At 40.8% G+C, this 19,764-nt stretch overlaps 1 protein-coding gene across 1 annotated transcript in view; it reads right to left on the bottom strand.

Moving 5' to 3' along the window:
* The window catches only part of RIMBP2 (RIMS binding protein 2), a 435,603-nt gene that overhangs the window by 289,450 nt on the left and 126,389 nt on the right, over positions 1-19,764 (bottom strand). The window contains 1 exon segment of the mRNA XM_078154256.1: positions 12,315-12,452. The gene's annotated coding sequence lies outside the window, so the exon portion shown is untranslated.

Genomic DNA, 19,764 nt, shown 5'->3' with positions numbered 1-19,764 from the left:
CTCTCTCTTTCTCTCTTCTATACCTTCAGCATCTCTCATCTCTTCTTCCTTTTTCTCTCTCTTCACTTCCCTGTTCCTTTCACTTTGGCTGTCTTGTTATGTTTTATTCCTTTTTTCTCTCACTTCTTCTCCTTTTTTCTTCCTCACTTCTCTCTCTCTCTTCCTAAGCTTCACTGTCCTCATCTGTAACCCAAGTGGGTTGAACTTGATAATCTTTAAATTTGCTACAGGATCCATGATCTTTCTATCCTCACCTTCTCTTTGTTTCTCCTCCCTTTTGGCACCTTCCCTATCCCTTTTATATGCATGTAGATATAATACAGGGCAAAAGATTTTTCAAATGGGATTCAAAGACCTAAGTGACCTTTTTCATCATCTTCTTCTTACCTCCATATCTATGACTGTATCTAATTAAATACTGAGAAAGATCCTCCATCTACGCATGTCTTGATGGGAGAGGTGGAAGAGCTCAGGCATATCACATTAGACAGAGAGAGAGAGAGAGAGAGAGAGAGAGAGAGAGAGAGAGAGAGAGAGAGGGAACTATACACACATTCAAAGGGTCTATATTGCTTAAGTTTGATTCTTGTCTTTTTTTTTTTGTGGGACACATTACATGCCTGGGAACAATATCTGAAGACAGAGAAGGCAGATGGTTTCCAGGTGCTGCACAGGGCCAGTATTCAGAAATCCTCCCCCCTCAATAATGATATCCACAGAGAGCAATAGAAAGATAAGGTATGAAAGCTGACATGTTATTTGCCCATGAGATGTTTATGAGATTTTCTTACAGCCAGGCACTGACTCACTGGACTTCTCATTTTTTCTCTTCTGGTCAGTAGTTCACATTGAGTCACAGTACGTGAGAGTGTGTGTGTGTGTGTGTGTGTGTGTGTGTGCGCGCACGCGTGATAATCAGGCATTAGAGTTATCCATTTATATATCCTATTCTCCCAGTAGAGCATGTGTTCTCTGAAGGTAGGGCCATGTCTTTTCTAAATGTGGTATCTCTGCCAGTATTTACCACAGGGCTATACCCAAAGTAAGAGCTTTAATGTTTGCTGAATTGAATTGGTTGAAAGGAATTAAACATTAAATTAATACCACTTCCCTTTTTCCCTTCTCAATGAACAAGTGAAGGTGATCTCTCTTTACCAGGCATCTGAGCACACGTTCCATTTTTGTGGTTGTTTGCTAAAGATCTGGGGGGTTTAGTGGACTACAAGCTCAATAAAAGTCAACAATGTGATGTGGCTATTAAAAAAGGAGAATTGTGACGCTAAATTGCTCTGAGCCAGAAAGGCAAGGACTAGGGAGTAATAATCCCACTGTTTTCTGTATCTGGGATATTGCAAAAAGACTTTGGAGATCTTTTCTCATGCTTGGTCCTCTTTCGAAGTTGCCTAAAACGTTTCTGATGACTTTGCAGTGTGAAAATCAGTTGATATTTCCAACTTTTCCTGCTTGTTTGGCACTTTCTCCAAAGATATCCAGCCAATGTATTTTCACCTTACCTCATTCTTGCCCCATTAAAATATTGTAATCAAATGACATGATAACAATCAGAGTCACTGGTGCCAGGCTAAGTTAGGTTGAAAGATAATTGAAATAGCGTGAAATTAAAGTTGATTAGTCATCACTTGGAACCCTGATATTCAATCTAAGTATTGTCAAGGAAAGGGTTCCATGTTCTGGAGGTATTTTAAGAGTGGATAGGAAACCTTTGTACTTAGCACACTATTCATACGCTGGGCTAACATTCACTTTTTTACACTCTCAGGAAGAAAGTTAATTAAGCAAATTAATAGGCTAAGCAAAATTTGGAGGGCTGACAAGGCTCTGTTTATCCTGCTTAAGATGAAGGCTAACAAAATGTTTTCCAGAATTCCTAAAAATAATTTTGGCAGTAGTTATTTCTATACAAAATATTCAAGTGTTACTTTACAACATTTCTCATCAACTCACTAATGGGAGAAAATTAAGTGGTAGAGACATGATGTAGAAAAGATAGGAGACCTTCCTCCTTTCTTTGCAGAGGTGGGGGACTATGGATATGACACACTGCATTCATTCTCAGACCATTTGCTGTGTTAGTTTTGCTGCAGTTCTATCCTCCCCACCCCACCCACCCCCCTCTGTCTGTCTACACACACACACACACACACACACACACACACACACACACACACACACACTCAGGGCCCTTGAAATATTTAAAGATAGTGGCCATGGCTCCTCCTAAGTCTTCTCTTCTCCAATCCAAGGATCTTTAGTTTTTTCTACTGACTGCAATCATCTCCATCTTCATCACAGAAAAGGATGGGGCTCCGCAGAACCAATCAGACAGATACTGTCAGAAAAGAAACTGATTTTACAGCTTCCTGGCTCTTGAGTTATGGATACAAAAAGTGAAACAAAAGAGAACTTTAATTTCTTGTCTTTCTAAGAAGCCGAGCACTCCTGAAGCAGCAGCTTGAGCAGAGGCTGAGAGGAGGCTCGCCAAGCATTCACGCAGTAAAGCTAACAAGGTTGGATCGTCCCCCTGGTTGCGTGCTGTAGATTTCCAAGAGGCCTAGAGCTTTGGGCACCCGTTAGGGATTCAGCTCATCTCAGTTTGATTTTCCCTGGCAGGCTGAATGCCAAAGAAATACTTTGAAAGAAGAAAGTCAGAAAGGTGGCATTCTTCTGAGCCATTCTAATGGAAAACTGTTTCTCTTCTCCTTGTGATGCTAATCACAGCACTGTCTTAATTTCTGGAGGCTGAAGGCAAAGAAAGGCTTTGAATGAGGATAAGCTAGGGCATGTGGGTCAGAAACCATGCCTGTTTAAGGCGCTCAACTAGAGTGAGAAGGACACTAGCCTTGGAGGTACAGAACCTGAGTTCACATCCTACTTCTGGTGCCTATTACCTGTATGACTAGGCAAGACATTTAACCGGCCCTCGGTTTCCTCATCTGTAAAATGAGGGGGTTGAACTAGAATTTAGTCCCTTAATAAAAGGATTTGTTCTGTGATGTTTGAATTCAGTCAAAGGGCCACACCTGAGGACCTAGAAGGCACCCTGTGGAGAGGCCACAGGTTCCCCACCCCTGGGCTACATAGTCTCTGAAGCAATTTGCAGTGCTAGACATCTATGATCTAACGGCTAGTTAATCTCTTTGAACCTCAGTTTTCTCAACTGTAAAATGAAAGAATTGGATTCGATGGTTCTTGAAATCTTTTCCAGTTCTAAATCTAGGATCCTCTGACTAGTCATTTAAGCTCTCTAAGCCTTGGTTTACTCAGCTATAAAATGAGAAAACTGAGACCCAGAGAGATTGGGAAAGTATAATAATAGCATAATGGATTTTAGACCTGGAAAGAAACTTAAAAGCCATCTAAGATGAGAAGCCCTCATTTTACATATAGGGAAACTGAGGCCCAGGAAGGTGAAATGATTTGTCCAAGGTCACAGAGGTAGTACCAGAGCCAGGATTTGAACATTGAGGACCTCTGATTCCAAAGCCACTTTTCCCTATACCATACTGCCTGGAATACACAGAAAAGAATATATAAAGAAAAGAATATATGGGGCATGGGAAAAACTTTGTAGAATATAAAAAAATAAAGTACATACAAAGTAACCTTTGGGGGAAGCATTAACATGGGGGGATCAAGAAAGGTGTCATATGGGAGTTGGCATCTGTTCCTGGCCCCACCCCAAGACAGTGAACATAGATCATTGGTTAGCAGACTTTCAAAATCATCTAATTCAACAGCCACATTTTACAGGTGGAGAAATAAAGGTCCACAGATGTTATGTGGCTTGCCAAAGGTTACCTAGGTAGTGAGTACTAGATTCAGGTTTCTCTGACTCCAAATCCAGTGCTCACCCCACACTTTACCATGCCCCTTCCCTTTAAGGAGTCACTTAAGAAATGATTGCTGGAGCAATGATGAAACTTACCTGCCCAAGAAATGGGGTGCACACACCAACTTAGTAAAACGAACAGGGGCCGCTCTCTTTCTGCGGTTTACCGCTTCTCAAAGCCTTTGCCTCTCTCTCTAAATTCTACTCTGAATGAACCCTGTCATTAGCAATCCCTCTTAATGACCTGCTGACATCATCAGTCTCTTGGCTACACTCCATATACCCACAGGAAGTCAACCATGCAAACTATCAGAAGACATCCACATTATCCCATCTCATGCCTTAGAGTCCAACTACTCAGGAATAGCCCTAGTGAATTAAATATGGTTTTCAGGGATTCTAAATGCTGCATTTTCCTTAAGTGAGATCAGAGGAGTTAATTTTTTTTTAATTCCCAAGAACATTACGTGCTGAGAAATATAAAAGCAATTCTTGTCTGATGTGTGTACATCATTGAGTAAAGTCATGTTGCCATAGGGACTGGGCCTATACCTTGTCCACAGGTAAAAATTAAACTATATCCGTTGCTGTGTCCCCTTATCAACCTCCTTTCCAAATCCAAAGCACTTTAATTTATACACAGGGAGCTAATACTCTTTGTCGATTGCCACCACCCGGAGGAAATGCTTCCGTTGCCTGGTTACTAATGGGTAACCAGTGCAAGCCCCAGTTAGAGGCTCCCATTCAAAGACTAATGATAGGAAAGGAGGGCTGAATAGCATCTATGGAGACTGGGTCCTGTGGATAGCTGCCTTCTCTATACCTGTAGGTTCTTTCCACACTGAAACAGAGCTGGGGGTGGAGGGAGGAAACAAAGAATGAGTATGGAGCAGATGTTAATGCCTGCTTAGCACCTGGCAACAATGATGTATTGAACAGAGTAAAGTAGGGACTTGGAGCTGGAGGATGGGTTCTAATCTTGCCTCAGACCCTTACTAGCTCGGTCCTTTTGGGTAAGTCGCTGAAACTCAGTTTCCTAATCTGTAAAATTGGGATAATAATAGTGTCACATATCATAGAGTTGGCATGAGGAAGGAGATCACACAATCATAGATTCAGAGCTGGAATAAGCCTGTAAGGTCATCTGCAAAATGACCTTACTATTAAGGAACTGTGGCTTAAAGAGGTTAAGTGCACTTGCCCAAGGTCACATAGATAATAAGTGGAAGAGGTAGGACTTGAATTCAAATCTTCTGACTCCAAATATGGGGCTCTTTGCACAGTGATGAACTATAGAAATTTGAATTATTATTATATCAAGTGTCCCAAAAATCTTGGTGCCATTTTGGACACACAATATGTATATGTATGTATGTATGTATGTATATACACACACATGTATGTGTGTGTATGTGTATGTGTATGAATGTGTAGGTACACATACATATATATACACACATATATCTATATATGTCTATATATCTATATCTATATCTATCTATCTATCTATCTATCTATCTATCTATCTATCTATCATAGCCCAGGTCAGAAAAGAGAAGGTCAAAGCTCCCATGCCAGACAGAGAAGAACCAGGACTGTGAGTCGTCCCTGTTATTCCAGCCTGAGCAAGACAGAGTTATCCAGTCTTATGAATGAATGGCAATCAACCTCAGAAAGAAGTGCTAGTGACTTTGACAAATCAGAGCATATCCAGAGAATGAGCCTGTTTCCTCAATAGAGCTGTCCCATATTAGAATGGGTTGCAATGGAAGGTAGTGGGTCCCCCCTCACTTTATATTCTCAAGCAACAACTCGATGACCATTTGTTGGGGACGTGTTTTTCCTCCCCAGCTCTAACTCTTAGAATCTCTAGCTTCATTCAAGGCTCAGCTTTAGTGCTTACTTCCTGTGAAAAGCCTTCCTCATCCACTCAGTTGTAAATGTCCGCTCTTACCTTGTGATTTCAGAGTGTACCACACTAATGCATAGCCTTGACCTCTCTTATCTTCACCTGACCCAGCTTTCTAATTCATTCTTATCCTAGGTTCTCAATAGCTATGTTCTGATACTTCCACATTAGAGCACTGGTAACTTCTTATTGGACAACTAATTGTGAGCCTCCACTTCAGTTAATTAAGTAGTACTTATTTAACTGAAGAAATATCTTCCCATAAACAATTGTGCTCTCTGTCTCTCTCTCCCTTTCTCCTCTCTTTTTTTTCCTCCCTCCCCTGTCTCTCTTCCTTTCTCTATCTCTGTCTTTCTATTCCTTCCAACTTTCGTCCTCTATTCCTTCTCTCCCCCCTTCCTCCTCCTCTCTCTCTCTCCCTCTCCCTCTCTCTGCATATATATATATATATATATATATATATATATATACATATACACACACACACACACACGTATATATACATGATATGTGTGTATGCTGTATACATATGTATATAATCAAATACAGGCTTAAATAAACATCAAAGCTACCTGCTATGTAATTTACCAACAAAGTGACAAATAATAAAGGGAATAGGTACTAGACATGTGATTTCATTAGTATAGAGAACTCCCTGGTGATGAAACTCCCTATACAAATGCAAGGAAGCATTTTCTCTGTAGCTTATAGCCTTAGCTGCCTGGAGAACTAAGAGGACTTCTCCACAGTAACACAGACAATATATGTCGGAGGCAGAACTTGAACTCGGGTCTTCCTAGACTTGATGGTAGCTCTCTATCCCCTGTAGCACACTGACTCTTAAATAATATCAGTCTTTCAGCTGTGAAAAGAATTGTTGCCAGATTCTCCTCTAACCATCACTGTTCCTCTCGACTTTTCTTTACTTCTGGAACAGAGTTGAGCCATTCAGCTTTCAGGAAAGCAGCCAAGGAAGGTTTCTTCACAAAATAAAAGTTGATACAGTTCTCTCAGTATAGAAGTTCTTTTTGTCCTTTTCTTCTCTGTACTTCAGGAAGTCATCTTCAGCCATGATAATTAGCACAGAATTCAGAATGAGGTAAATTGCTAGTCTCTTAAGATTTATTTACCTCTTAAAGATAAAATAACATTTCCTATAATCTCTCTGAGAAACGCTATTGAAGCTGGTGTTATAATCCTTGGAATCCCTAGATTCTTTCAAAGCTCAGCTCAGGCATCATTCCCAGTCCCCTCCATTGTTGCCTTATGTTTAATTTTCTCTGAAGCCAACCCCAACCTACACCCCCAGTAGAATGGAAACTCCTTTAAAATTAGAGATTGATTAGGGTTTTTGTTGCTGTTGTTTTATGAATAAAAGAATAAAAAAGTGTTTATTAAATGCATACCATGTACCAAGCACTCTGTTCTAGAATACAGACTTACACCCAGCAAGTTCTTATGAAATATTTGAATTCAAAATATTTCCACAGATCTAAAGCTGGAAAGGATCTTAGAGACCATCTACCCCAAACTCCTCATTTTACACATGTGGTAACTGAGGCTGAGGGTGGCTGAGTTACTTGACTAAGTTCACAAAAGTAGTTCATGTCAGAAGCAGGATTTGAACCCAGATCCTTGACTCTGGAGTTAATGTGTGCACTTTCTATTTTTCTATAAGGCCTCTCTATTACAGATGAAGAAACTAGGGGTGAGAGAGAGGAAGTGAATTAGCAAGAACACCCAGTAAATCAGTGGCAAAGCTGAGACCAAGCATGATACTATGAGAACAGATTTCAAGACCTCCTGAGCAGTTTTCACTGCTCCTGCTGCCAGATCTATATTTGGCCATGAAATTAAAATAACTAAAGCCTTGTATTTTTCTTGGCTGGCATAGTATAGACAAGACCTAGGACAGCATCAAAGAATCATGCATATCAAGAATAAATGGCAAATTTTGATGGATTACTGTGTGCGTTCTGAGTGGGAGAACAAGAAAGCCTGTCCTGCTTTGATTTCTCTCTCCATTTTTTTTAAAGTAAAGGGAATTTAAAATCCTTAATTGCTCTAATGATGAAGAATGATGGCACCAGGGGCTGCTTTCAGAGAATATTTCCTCTAGAAATAACATTATGTTGAGACAGTCAGTCCTGAGGTATAGACAGATACCGATCCCTCCAACCTGCTTGGAGAAAAGCAAAGACCTTATCTGATAATGCCTCTCCAAGTTTGATTCTAAAAGACAATCTTCCTGGGCAGCCAAGGAGTCATTCACACAGTGACCTAGGCCAGCCTGAGAACAAATTCAGAACGGATGCCCCAGCCAGGACGATGGCGGTGTGGCTGCCTCCCACCCACAACACAGAAGGGTTTGGACAGCTTCTTCTCTGGAAATACTTCTTAATTAGATGCAAGATGCCCTCCAAGGAACCCAAGACACTTTGCAGGTGCTCCACTGGACTTGAACTTGGAATGCCACAGGTCAGATTCCAGTCTTGCCACTTATTCCCTTGATGTGGGAAATGGGGCAAGACCCTTGCCCTTTGGGATATCAATTTTCACAAGTGCAAAATGGATGAGACCATCTCTAAGGGTTCTTCTAGTTCTAATAGTCTGTAATTCACAGATAGTGGAGTTATTTGCTATTGCTCTTCACACCCAATCCATCACCTTGCACGTATCTGCAATGCCTTCTAGAATCAAAGGAACATGAATCTAAAGCTGGAAGGGATCCAGAGACCACCTAATTCAACCCTCTCATTTTACAGAGGAGATTAAGTGACTTGCCCAAGGTCACATAATCAGGATTTCAAATCGGAGCCTTTGACTCCAAAACCAACGACCTACTGTATCCACTGTAGCATTGTCTCAGAATCTCTAGCTTCCTTCAACTCTCAGGAGCTGTCATCCAGCTGATCCCTGAAGCTGTTGGAGCTCTCTGCAATGGTGAAATTGCTTTGCATATACTTTGTATGTATTTACTGGGTGATGGGAAAAGTGGGGTTCAAATCTTGCCTTTCCTACATACTGTCTGTGTGACCCTGGGTAAGTCACTTATCTCTTGGTGTCCCAGACATCTCTCTAAGAAAGGAAGTTACAGAGCAGTTGCCAACTGGCATTGGCAGAAGCAGTTTCTTCACCAGGAATGTCCTATTTATCAGCGGTGTCAAACTCAAGTAGAAACATAGGCCAATAAACCACATAAAAGGATCCCTTCAGGCTGCATATTGACTTTGAAAAATACATGTTAATGTTATCTATGTTCTGCTGTTTTTTTTTATTTTGGTAATTGTTGCCTAATTACATTTTAATCTGGTTCTGGCAGCACAGTGGAGTGATTTTTGGCCCCTCTGCCCTGTGTCAATGATCAATCAATCAATCGCCCAGTAAACATTTATTAAGCACCTACTCTATGCCAGGAACTGAGCTGCAATGAAATCCTTCGAATCTCAGAATTTGAGAGTCAAAAGTAATATTTAAAGCTCGCCCAATCCATACATGAATGGAATCCCCTCCAGACCACAGCTGACAGATAAGTAATCACCCACACAATGCTTGAAAACCAAATAAGGAAAAGGAGCCTACTCCCACTCCCAAGCAGCCCACTACCCTTTGGATAGCTCTAATCGTTAGGAAGTTTGTCCTGACATCAAGTCGAATATGCCTCTTTGCAGCCCCCAGGCCCCTGAAGCCAAATCACAATGTCTAGTGCCTTCTCCACAGGACAGCCCTTCAGATATTTGAACATCACTATCATGTCTGCCCCAAGTCTTTCCTTCTCCAGGCTAACCATACCCATTTCCTTCAACCAATCCTCATATGAAGTGGTGATAAAGACAAATTTCTCTCTGACAAACTGAGGAAACTCTGTGAAATACGCTTCTGTCTGCCCCCCACCTCAACCCCTAATTAAACCTCTAACCACCTCCAGGAGTAATTAGTCTGCCTCCCAATTTGGAAAGTCACGTACTGGGCTCTCTCCACCACCCCCTATACAAGAATCATTCAATATTTCTACCCTGAGACATGAGAAGCTAAATTTAAATGAGAAAAAAAAAATAAACTTTTAATGATGCATCTGCAGTTCAACACAGCCAACATTTTTATCAAAAAATTAGATTGGCCAATTCCAAATTTAGGAAGAACTCACATGCACTCATCAAGGCTCTCTGATGCTTTCAAAATGAGAACAGAACCAGGTCTCAATTAGACATTCAGTGACATAGGCCAAAAAACAAAAGTGGATAATACATTCTCTGTATAACCTGCCTGTGACCCAGAGAGAGGAGAGAGAAGCTTCTAGGCTATGTAAGTTGGTGTTGAAAGAACGACCTTCCTTTCCTCTACATTCACAGAATCACAGGATTTCAGATTAAAAAAAGAGACAAAGGCAGCCTTCTATTCCAGAGTATCATATGAAACCGTACCAAACCAGGAAAAAGAATCCCATCAGCAAAACAGCCAGCATCCAGGCCTTCAGGGAAGGTCAGCTCATCACCTCCAGAGATGCCTCATTCTACTTTTGGCCAGCTCTCATTGTTAGAAGGATTTTCTTACCTGGATAAAAATCTGCCCCTGATTCTGCCTTCTGGAGCCAAATAGAACAAATCTTCACCTTTCTGCCTTTTGATAATCCTTCAAATATACTAAAAAACCTACAATTATTTCTTCTCTTCTCTGGGCTGAGCGTTCATATTTTCTTCAATTGTTTATCCTTTAACATGAACTCAAGTCCCCCTTTTTTTTTAACTAAATAAGGTTGTTGTAAGACATATGAGATCAAAGAAAACAATGCATACAAAGTGCTTTTGTTATATTTAAAGCTTCACAGAAATGTGAATTATACTATTATTATAATTTATTTTTAAAATGTTAATACTATCTTGGTTGTCTTCTTGCGCACATTTCCCTACTTGTCAATGTCTTTCCTGAAGTGTGGCATTCAGAATTGAATTCAATACTCCAGATGTGCTCTGCCCAGGGCAGGACCAACATATCTATATTCTGGAGTGTTCTGCTTTTCTTTCTGTAGCCTAAAGTCTCATTAGATTTCTTGGCAATTCCTCTTTTTATAAACCTCTTCCATGAAAGCTCTGTTAATGACAGACCTTGTAGGGCTGAGGGCCATTCTGAGGAAGCATTTCATCATTGCAGATGCCCAGAAGTAGCTAGTATGATGCTCAATTTAATTATATCAATGATGATAATGATAATGCTGGTGGGCATGATGATGATGGAGGAGGAAGAGGGCAGCGATGATGATGATGATACAATTTTTAAAAGGTCTTCCTAGAAGCTGTCCTCCAAAGACCCTGCCTAATGAGACTTTTACAAATTATATTTTTTCATAGCTGGATCAAACACATTCTTTCTTGCTCTTCTCAGAGAAAATAAACAAGCATCCAGGGAATTTTATACCTTGACCCTGATAGCTAGTTCATGCAGCACTTACAGGGCCTATGCATGCAAATAATAAAAATAATAGCTGATATTTATGTAAGGATTTAAGATTTGAAAAGAATTTCACACATTAGATCTCATGTGACGTTCAATAGTTATTATCCCCAGTTTACAGATGGGAAAACTGAGGCTTGGAGAGATTAAAGCGACTTGCCCTTGATCATACAGGCTAGTATCAGAGGCAGGATTAGAATCCATGTTTTCCTGACTCTTAGTTTAGCACTTTATCTACCACACCAACTAGGGTTTTATTGGACTTCTGTCCATGAATCTCTGAATATGGTCCACTTTTTTGCATTAAGGAAAACTGCCCTAGGCCAGGCTCTAGTGAAATTAAGCATAGCCCTCTTCACATAGAGAGGAAATCATATAAATCATCTACTTGCAATTGTCTCGCCCAAGGAAAACAGGCACCTGAAAATGGAGGGCAGGAGTAACCCATAAACAAAACAGAAAGATTCCTCTTTCTCCCAGAAATCCAGGTCAATGGACAATTTGGAGGGGCATGGGTCCCTGCAGCTACTTCCTCCAACCTGGAAAAGTCCAAATGGTGGGATTTCTTGCCCAGGGTAATGGCTATGTACCCTCACTGCTATCTGGGGGAACCCCTACCTTTCTTGTGACAACATGTATGAGGCTTTCAAACCCTGCTAGGTTGGGGACCCTGGGCTAGAAAACATTTTTACACATACACCAATATTACTGAGCATGAGATCCCCAATTAGGAAAAGAAATACAACCAGTTTCTAAGCTTTACATGATCAAGACACTGTCACAAGATCACAGATTGAGACCCAAGAGGTCATCGAGTCCAAGTCTTCCATTTTACAGATGAGGAAACTGAGGGTGGTAGAGGTTAAGTGACTTGCCCAGGGTTACACAGTTAGTCAGTGTCTGAGGTGGCATTTGTACCTAGAGCTTCCCGATTCCAGGTTAGCATGCCAGTTCCAGGGAGAGTTCACATCTAACATCACATACACAAGAAATCCATCCCAAAAGTGGACAGACATAGCTCTCAGGCATGGGTTCCATCCAGTTGATGCCTCTGAGAGGGATCACCAAGAGAGAAATAAAGCCAAAAGAAAAGAAGAGACTTACTGCAAGGCTCCAGTGGTGAGGATGTGGGTTCAGAGCAGGTACATGGGCCTGGGACGTCTGAGACCTCTCTTCTAAAAGTCGGAACTGACCAAAGGCTTTCTGGGGGACTGCAGGCTGCAGGTATAGATCATTTCTGAGCTGTGGGGAGGAAAACAGGTATGTGTCACCAGATGGAAATTATTTCCTCTTGTCTTCTCTCCTCTCACTCAGCCTTCTCACAGTCCTGTGAGGCCAGCAAGAGTACAAATTCTTGAACCCATTTTTTCATGCAAGCACTGAGGTCGATAGATTTAACATACAATAAATGAACGAAAGAGTGAGGTAAGCAGATCTGTTCTCTTAGCTCAGGGCTTTTGCTCCTAGGTCCAGCTACCCTGTGATGGAAAAGGGAGGCAGCTATTTATTCTGCCCATTTTATAGATGAAAGAAAGGCTTGAAGTGACTAGCCCATGGTCACACAGACTGGATTTGGACCCTAGTTTTCTGGATCTGGAACCTAGTCCTTCATCTGCTAGGTCAACCATTATAAAGAACAGCCATCCCCAAGAATCTGACCCATTATTATTGCATTAGAAAAAACCCTCAGGGCCAAGCCCCAGTGATTTAGAGGACAGAGCTCTTGCATGGGAGTCAGGAGACCCGGGTTGAGTCCAAATTTAGACACTTATTAGCTATGTGGTGGCAGTCAATTCATTTAAACTCTTAGAGCCTCAGTTTCTTCACCATAAAATGGGAGTAATGATATTTGTACCACCAGCCTCAGACATCTATTGTGAGGAGCACATTTTGCATATCTGAAAAACACTACTAATAATAGTCACTAGCATTCACAGGACACACTAAGGTTTGGAAAGTACTTTACCTATGTTATGTCATTTGGTCCTCACAACAACTCTGGGAAACAGGTGTTTCTAACATCTCCATTTTACAGATGAGGAAATTGAGGGGTAGAGAAATTAAGTTACTTGTTTAGAATCATAGAGCTAGTAAACGTCTTGGGCAGAACTTGAACTCAAATATTCCTAAGTCAGTTCAGCACCCTAGCTACATTAGTCATGCAGCTACAATAGAAATGAATATTACTAATTTTTCAAATCACTGCACAGGATTTGCACAAATGCTGAACCAAAAATTTCAGGACTTCTTGGGTCGTCTTTCTATCACTAGAAACCTGCCCAAAGGAATAGATTGGGAGGACCAATGACTATCAGCTGTGGCTAATAGAGTGTCCTTGCAGTCAGGGGATCTATCCCTGCCTCTGATACTCATAAGCTCTGTGACCATGGGCAAGTCTCTTTGAGCCTCAGTTTCATCATTTGTAAAAAGAAGATAATAATACTTGGAGCTACTATCTCCCAGGATTGCCGTGAGGTTTTAATAAGGTAATGCATACATAAAGCACTTTACAAACTGTAAGGAATTATATACATGCCAATTACCATCACCACCATCAGTTATTAAGGTATTCTGGAATCTGGACAGAGACCAACAACTTATTACTTAGTCAGAATTTCTTTCAGAAGCATCTATAATTATGCAAGCATGACCAGAGGCTAAGTGTCTTATGGGAAGTCTGATTATTGGTTGAATTAATTAATTTTAAAAATCAATAAACACTGGCAGGTTGGTTAAGGCAAATGATCAGTCATTTCCCATTTCTCCCCAGTAATTCAGGAGCAGTAATCTCCAACTTCCATTAACCCTTCATATTCTCCTCATTAGTTACAACATAATTAGGGGCTTATATACGCTCTCTTTCTGCCTCTGTGTGTGTCTCTGTCTCTGTCTGTGTCTATCTTCATCTCTCTTTCTGTCTCTGTCTCTTCTCTTTTCAATTTCGTTACAATAATTTGTTAAGATGAAGATGATATACAGGGATAAATGGAAGCTATAGCTCTTTTGGAAGATCCCAAAGCCACCAGCCCCACTTTCCATTCCTAAACCTATTCACAGTGTTCAGGAAGGAGAAGAAGATTTGTGTATGAGGGAAAGAATTCAACAATGTAAAAAGTAGAAAAAACACCCAAGCACAATCATTTATTAAACACCTACTATGTTCCAGGCACTCACTACGTGTTGAGGCCTAGAATGACAAAATGAAAACACTTTCTTCCCTCAAGGTTACATTCTGCCAGAAAGACAGTATCAATCAATCAATAAAGATTCACTAAGTATTTCCTGTGTGTCAGGCATGGTGCTAGGTATTGAGAATACATTCACTGCCTTCAAGGAACTTAGCATTCTTTTGGGGGAGACAGTGTTGTCATATCTAGGTACACAGAGAAGATACATACAAAATAGGTACATGGGGAAATGGAGGCGGGGATTAGCATGAGAAGAGAGTAGGATGGCACTCAAACTGAGGAAGATAGCCAGGAATTCCAAGAGTTGTGAATGAGGATGCATGAAGGAGAACCAATACAAAGACATGGAGACAGGAGATGGAAAGTGGTGTGTGAGGAACAGTAGGGCCAGTGTGCTTAGACTCTAGAATCAAAACATAAAAATTCTGCTAGTTCCTGCTAGGATTACGGGATTCAGAGCCGCAAAAGATTTTATTGATCGTCTAGACCATATCATCTCCTAGGGAGCATGTGGTAGTAGCCTCAGGTGCAATTGGGTAGGGGGCATTGAATAAAAATAAGGGGGCAGTGGAAGCATAAGAAAAGAAGAGAAGACAAGAAAATTTTGAAAAACTATTCATATAAGTTTCATCTGTTGTTTAAGAGTTAAAGTGGTTGGATTATGTTATTTTCCAAATGAACACACAACATGCAAGTTATAACCAATCAATGGTTAAGTCTGCTGACAGGTCTTAACAAGCAAATGTTGGCAGGCAAGTGTGTTGCACATTATAGGGAAGTCCAGCATGCATCAGCAGGAATATATGCGTGTAATGACTTGTTTACAATAGAATACTATATGGTTACATAACATGATATTGCACCATCAAAATTTCAATGCAAGGAAAACACCCACAAATTTAGAAATTATTAAATTTAAGGTGTCATTTTAAAAAATATATTTTATATTTTTTAAATGATGCAAATTTCAACAAAGTTAAAGGGTTAAAGAAAGTAGATTTCCAGGGGGGCACTAAGTAATTTTTTTTAAAAGGAGGCAGCAGGCCAAATAAGTTTGGGAACCTCTGATCTAGACAAACTCCATAATTTTACAAATAGGGAAACTGAGGTCTAGAGAGAATAAACAAGGTCTCACAGCCAATAAACAGCTAAGCTGGGATTTGAATTTACATCCTCTGACTCCAAATTGACTGTTCTTTCTATTGTACTACACCCGTAATACTTAGTGGTGTCTCCTTTTTCTCTCCTCATAGTTCTACAGTATAGTAGAAGGAACCCTGGATTTGGGATTGGAGCTTCTGTGTTTGAATCCTGGCTCTGCCACTCACTACCAATATGACCTTGGACAACTCAGAGCATCGTAGCTATAGAGCTGGAAGAGATCTTGGAGGTCAACTGATCCAAGTCCCACATTTGACAAGTAAGGAAACTGAGACCCAGAGAAAATGAACACTCGAGACTGAAGAGGATGGCCAGGAACATACTGCTGGAAGATCCAAGCTTCCATTAGCACAAGAAGACGGAAAAAGATTGGAAAGCTCCAGAATAAAGGTGCATTTACTGTTGTTTTTCTTAAACAATAGTGTGGTGGTTGGAGATGATACAATGGAATGGAAGGGGAGAGAAGGATATAGGCCAGGAATGGGCAACCTGCTGCCTCAAGGCCACACATGGCCCTTTAGGTCCTCAAGTGCAGCCCTTTGACTGAATCCAAACTTCACAGAACAAATCATTTGTTTGGATACAGTCAAAGGGCTGCACTTGAGGACCTAGAGGGCCACATGAGGCCTCCAGGCAGCAGGTTCCCCACCCCTGATATAGGCTATGATAGGGTAGAGCTGAGTTGATTGGGATGAGAATAAAGATGTGCTTTATCTCATGCCCCTTGAAGCATTCAGCCAGAAGGAGGAGAAGTCATATTCTTTGCTCCTCACTCCCAATTCAAGACTGTCCCTTCGCCATCACTATTTAGCAACCTCTTCTTGTTGCAATGATCTACTGGCCTTCGGGTCATCTTCCCACCTTTTCCAAGGAGTTCAGTGTCTGGTTCATTGCCTTCCTCTCTGCACTAACCACTGTCCTCAGACTTGCCCATTTTAATCCATTTGTCAACATCCCCTCAAACACTTCAACTTCCCAGGTCATCATCCTGCTAAAATTCCATGACTTCCACCTTGGCTTGGCCTCATATCCACACACAGGGATGGACGTACCATCAACACAGCCCTCAGCCCTAACTGTTCTACCCAGATGATAAAGAATTCTGACATTCGGGTCTCTGAGTGCAACCTCTCACCCTTATAGAAGCAGTTAATAATAATAGTTAGCATTTATATAGACTCCCCTGACTGAGACAGCTAGGTGGTACAGTGGATAAAGTGCTGGGCCTGGAGTCAGAAAGATCCATTTTCATGAATTCAAATCCGGCCTCAGACACTTACTAGCTTTGTGACACTTCACTCTGTTGGCCTCAGTTTCCTCATCTGTAAAATGAGCTGGAGAAAGAAATGTCAAACCACTCCAATATTTCTACCAAGAAAAACCCAAATGGGGTCACAAAGAGTCAGACATGACTGAGCAACTCCAAGTCCAGAACTCTATCCCCCGTGCCACCTAGCTGCTAATCTCTCCTTATGCCTCAATCTTTTTAAACTTTTCATCTGCATTACTCCATTTCATTTATCATCTCTGCTCTGGCCTCCCTTCCCAGTTTTCACTCTATGGTTTGCCAATTCAACCATACAGTATCTGAGGCTCTGAGAGATTGTAGGATTTTCCCCAGGGTCACACAGCCAGTATGGGTCAGAGCCAGACTGGAAGCAAGATCTTATAACCTCATGCTGCCCCCTCCCAATAGGCCCTGTCTCACCAGGGTGTCAGGAGAGTTGGTTGGGGTTTGTAAAGCTCTTAAAAGATGAAACAGTCCTCTTGATGGGAAGTGGGAAGCATGGCTATTATTAATTCAGAAGCAGTCGACCCAGCAGTGCCTTGGAGGGGTTGCACAGAGCCAAGTCCTAATGAATCAAAAGCAGTGACTATAGAACTTATCAAATGCCACTTCAGACAAAGTTTAATTAACAGAGCTGATCGGGCTACTCTGGGTCTGAAAATGATTTATTGATGTATTTTTACTGCCTGTCATAAAGTACCTGGAGAAACATAAAACACTGCCCACCTGCTCGCCTCTAGAAAAACACCCTCAGCTAAAAGCATAACATGAATTCTCCTGCCCCAAGGAAAAGGTCTGACTTTCTACCACTTCCTGAGTTACACAGGCCTTGTCCACTTAATCTACCCATCTGTGGCAGGATTTTCCCTACACAAAGAAGATAAAAAATAATTTGCTGGTTGGAAGAGACAAGTAGGCTTCCTAGCCTTCCCACACCCAGCAATGTGCCCATGTTCATGAACTTCTGGCATGAATAGGAAGTACAATCCAGGAAGGCTGATTTGAAAGAATAATGTTATTCATTTTCTCAGTTCTCTGAAAAATGTAAACAGCTCAGTCTTAGTGTTCTGCTGACGATAGTGTCATTTGTTTCCTGTCTAGTACTGGGATTCTGTGTGTATAGAGAGCTCTTTAGTGAGAAGATTCTCTCTGCTAATGAAGATCAATGATTCTTCTGCAACTTAGAGTCATGGAGAGCTGCCTGGAACCCTGAAAAGCAAAGTGACTTGCCCAGGGTCACATGGCCATTAGATGTCAGAGGCAGAATTTAAAAGCCAGGTCACCAGCATCTGAACCCTGGTCTTCAAGGCAAGATCTCCATCCTTGGGGTTACATGGTCTCTACAATAAAAACAATACAATTATTTCTAATAAATTGTTATTGTTGTTATTGTTTAGCTGTTTCTGTCATGTCTGACTTTTCCCACCCTCATTGGAGTTTTCTTGTTGGAGATACTGGAGTGGTTTGCCATTTCCTTCTCCAGCTCATTTTACAGATGAGGAAACTGAGATAAATTTAGTGGCTTGCCTAGGGTCACAAAGCTAATAAGTTTGTCTGAGACCAAATTTGAATTCATAATGGTGAGTCTTCCTGATTCCAAGCCCAGAGCTCTATCCACTGAACCACCGAACCTAGAATTTTATATTCTATATTTTATTATAAATTATATATAATAAATTGTTTTATTATAAATTATATACTAAATTGTGCTATACATTAATTTTAATCATATAAAAATAAATTATTTTCTATTTTGTTCTCAAATTATAATAAATTATTATTATTAGAGAAATAGCATGTTGTATTGGGTAGAAATCTGATCTCAGAGTAAGAAAGATATGAGTTCAGCTTCTGCCTCTGACACATACAGGCTGTTCAACCTTGGACAAGTTACTTCTCTGGGCCTCAGTTTTCTCCTCTGGAAAATGGGAATAAAAATACCACCTACCTCACAGGAATATATATAAAGCACTTTGAATACCTGAAAATACTCTATTAAATGCTAGTAATTAGCTGTTAACCTCTTAGTGGCCAAAAACTGTTAAATTACAAAGGAGTTGCAATTTGCATTGGTGGAGAGTTGCCTCACCTGAAGTTCCCAAAACTGGTAAAACCATAGATCAAACCACACTTCCCTCAAAACAAAAAAACCTTGACATTTATATAGGGTGTTCCAAAAGTCTTACTGCTATTTTAAGTTATTAAAGCTAAAAACTGCATTAAGACTTTTGGAACATGCAGTATATATAACATTTTAGAGTTTGCAAAGCACTTTATATACAATATCTCATTTGAACCCCCAAATAATCCCTGAGGTAGTTACTACAAATATTATTAGCTCTATTGTACTAATGAAGAATTGTACAGATGAAGAAACTGAGGCAGTTACTATAGGTACTGTTTAGCATTCTCATCTTATAGATGAGGGAGCCCAGACATAGAGCTAGCAGGTGTCAGAGGTGGGATATATGAACCCAGGTCTCCTTGACTCCCAGCCCAGCAATCTATCCACACAAGGTCGCTTCAAGGTTCATGTGAGACCATGGGTGTTGAGAGCAATGTTGCTGATTATTTATAGTAAATAACCAGTATCCTGCCCAGCTCCTGGTTAAGAACAGGTAGAGAAGCTGGGACTAGCCTGCTTGTAACATGATGCTGTCTATCAGACAAAGTCAGAATAAAATGTTGCCTTGAGAGATGAAGATTAAATGTTTAAAATGTTAAGGCCAGGAGTCCTCGTGGATTCTCCAAGGAGGCAGGCCCCTGCAGGAGTCATTCAATATATCCCCTGGCCTCAGCCAGCAACAGCCAGCCCCTAATTCAGTCTAGACTGAACAATCTCTACCATCTGAACAGAGATCAAAGGACAGCCGGGCTTATTTTACAGTTAGAATCCCTTCCTTTTACAGAAGAGACC

This window comes from Phascolarctos cinereus, unplaced genomic scaffold (assembly GCF_003287225.1).
Source record: "Phascolarctos cinereus isolate Bilbo 61053 unplaced genomic scaffold, phaCin_HiC Scaffold_4;HRSCAF=312, whole genome shotgun sequence".
NCBI classification, from domain to species: Eukaryota; Metazoa; Chordata; class Mammalia; order Diprotodontia; family Phascolarctidae; genus Phascolarctos; species Phascolarctos cinereus.
Note: the sequence above shows the minus strand (reverse complement) of the source record. Positions and strands in the feature narration are given on the sequence as shown.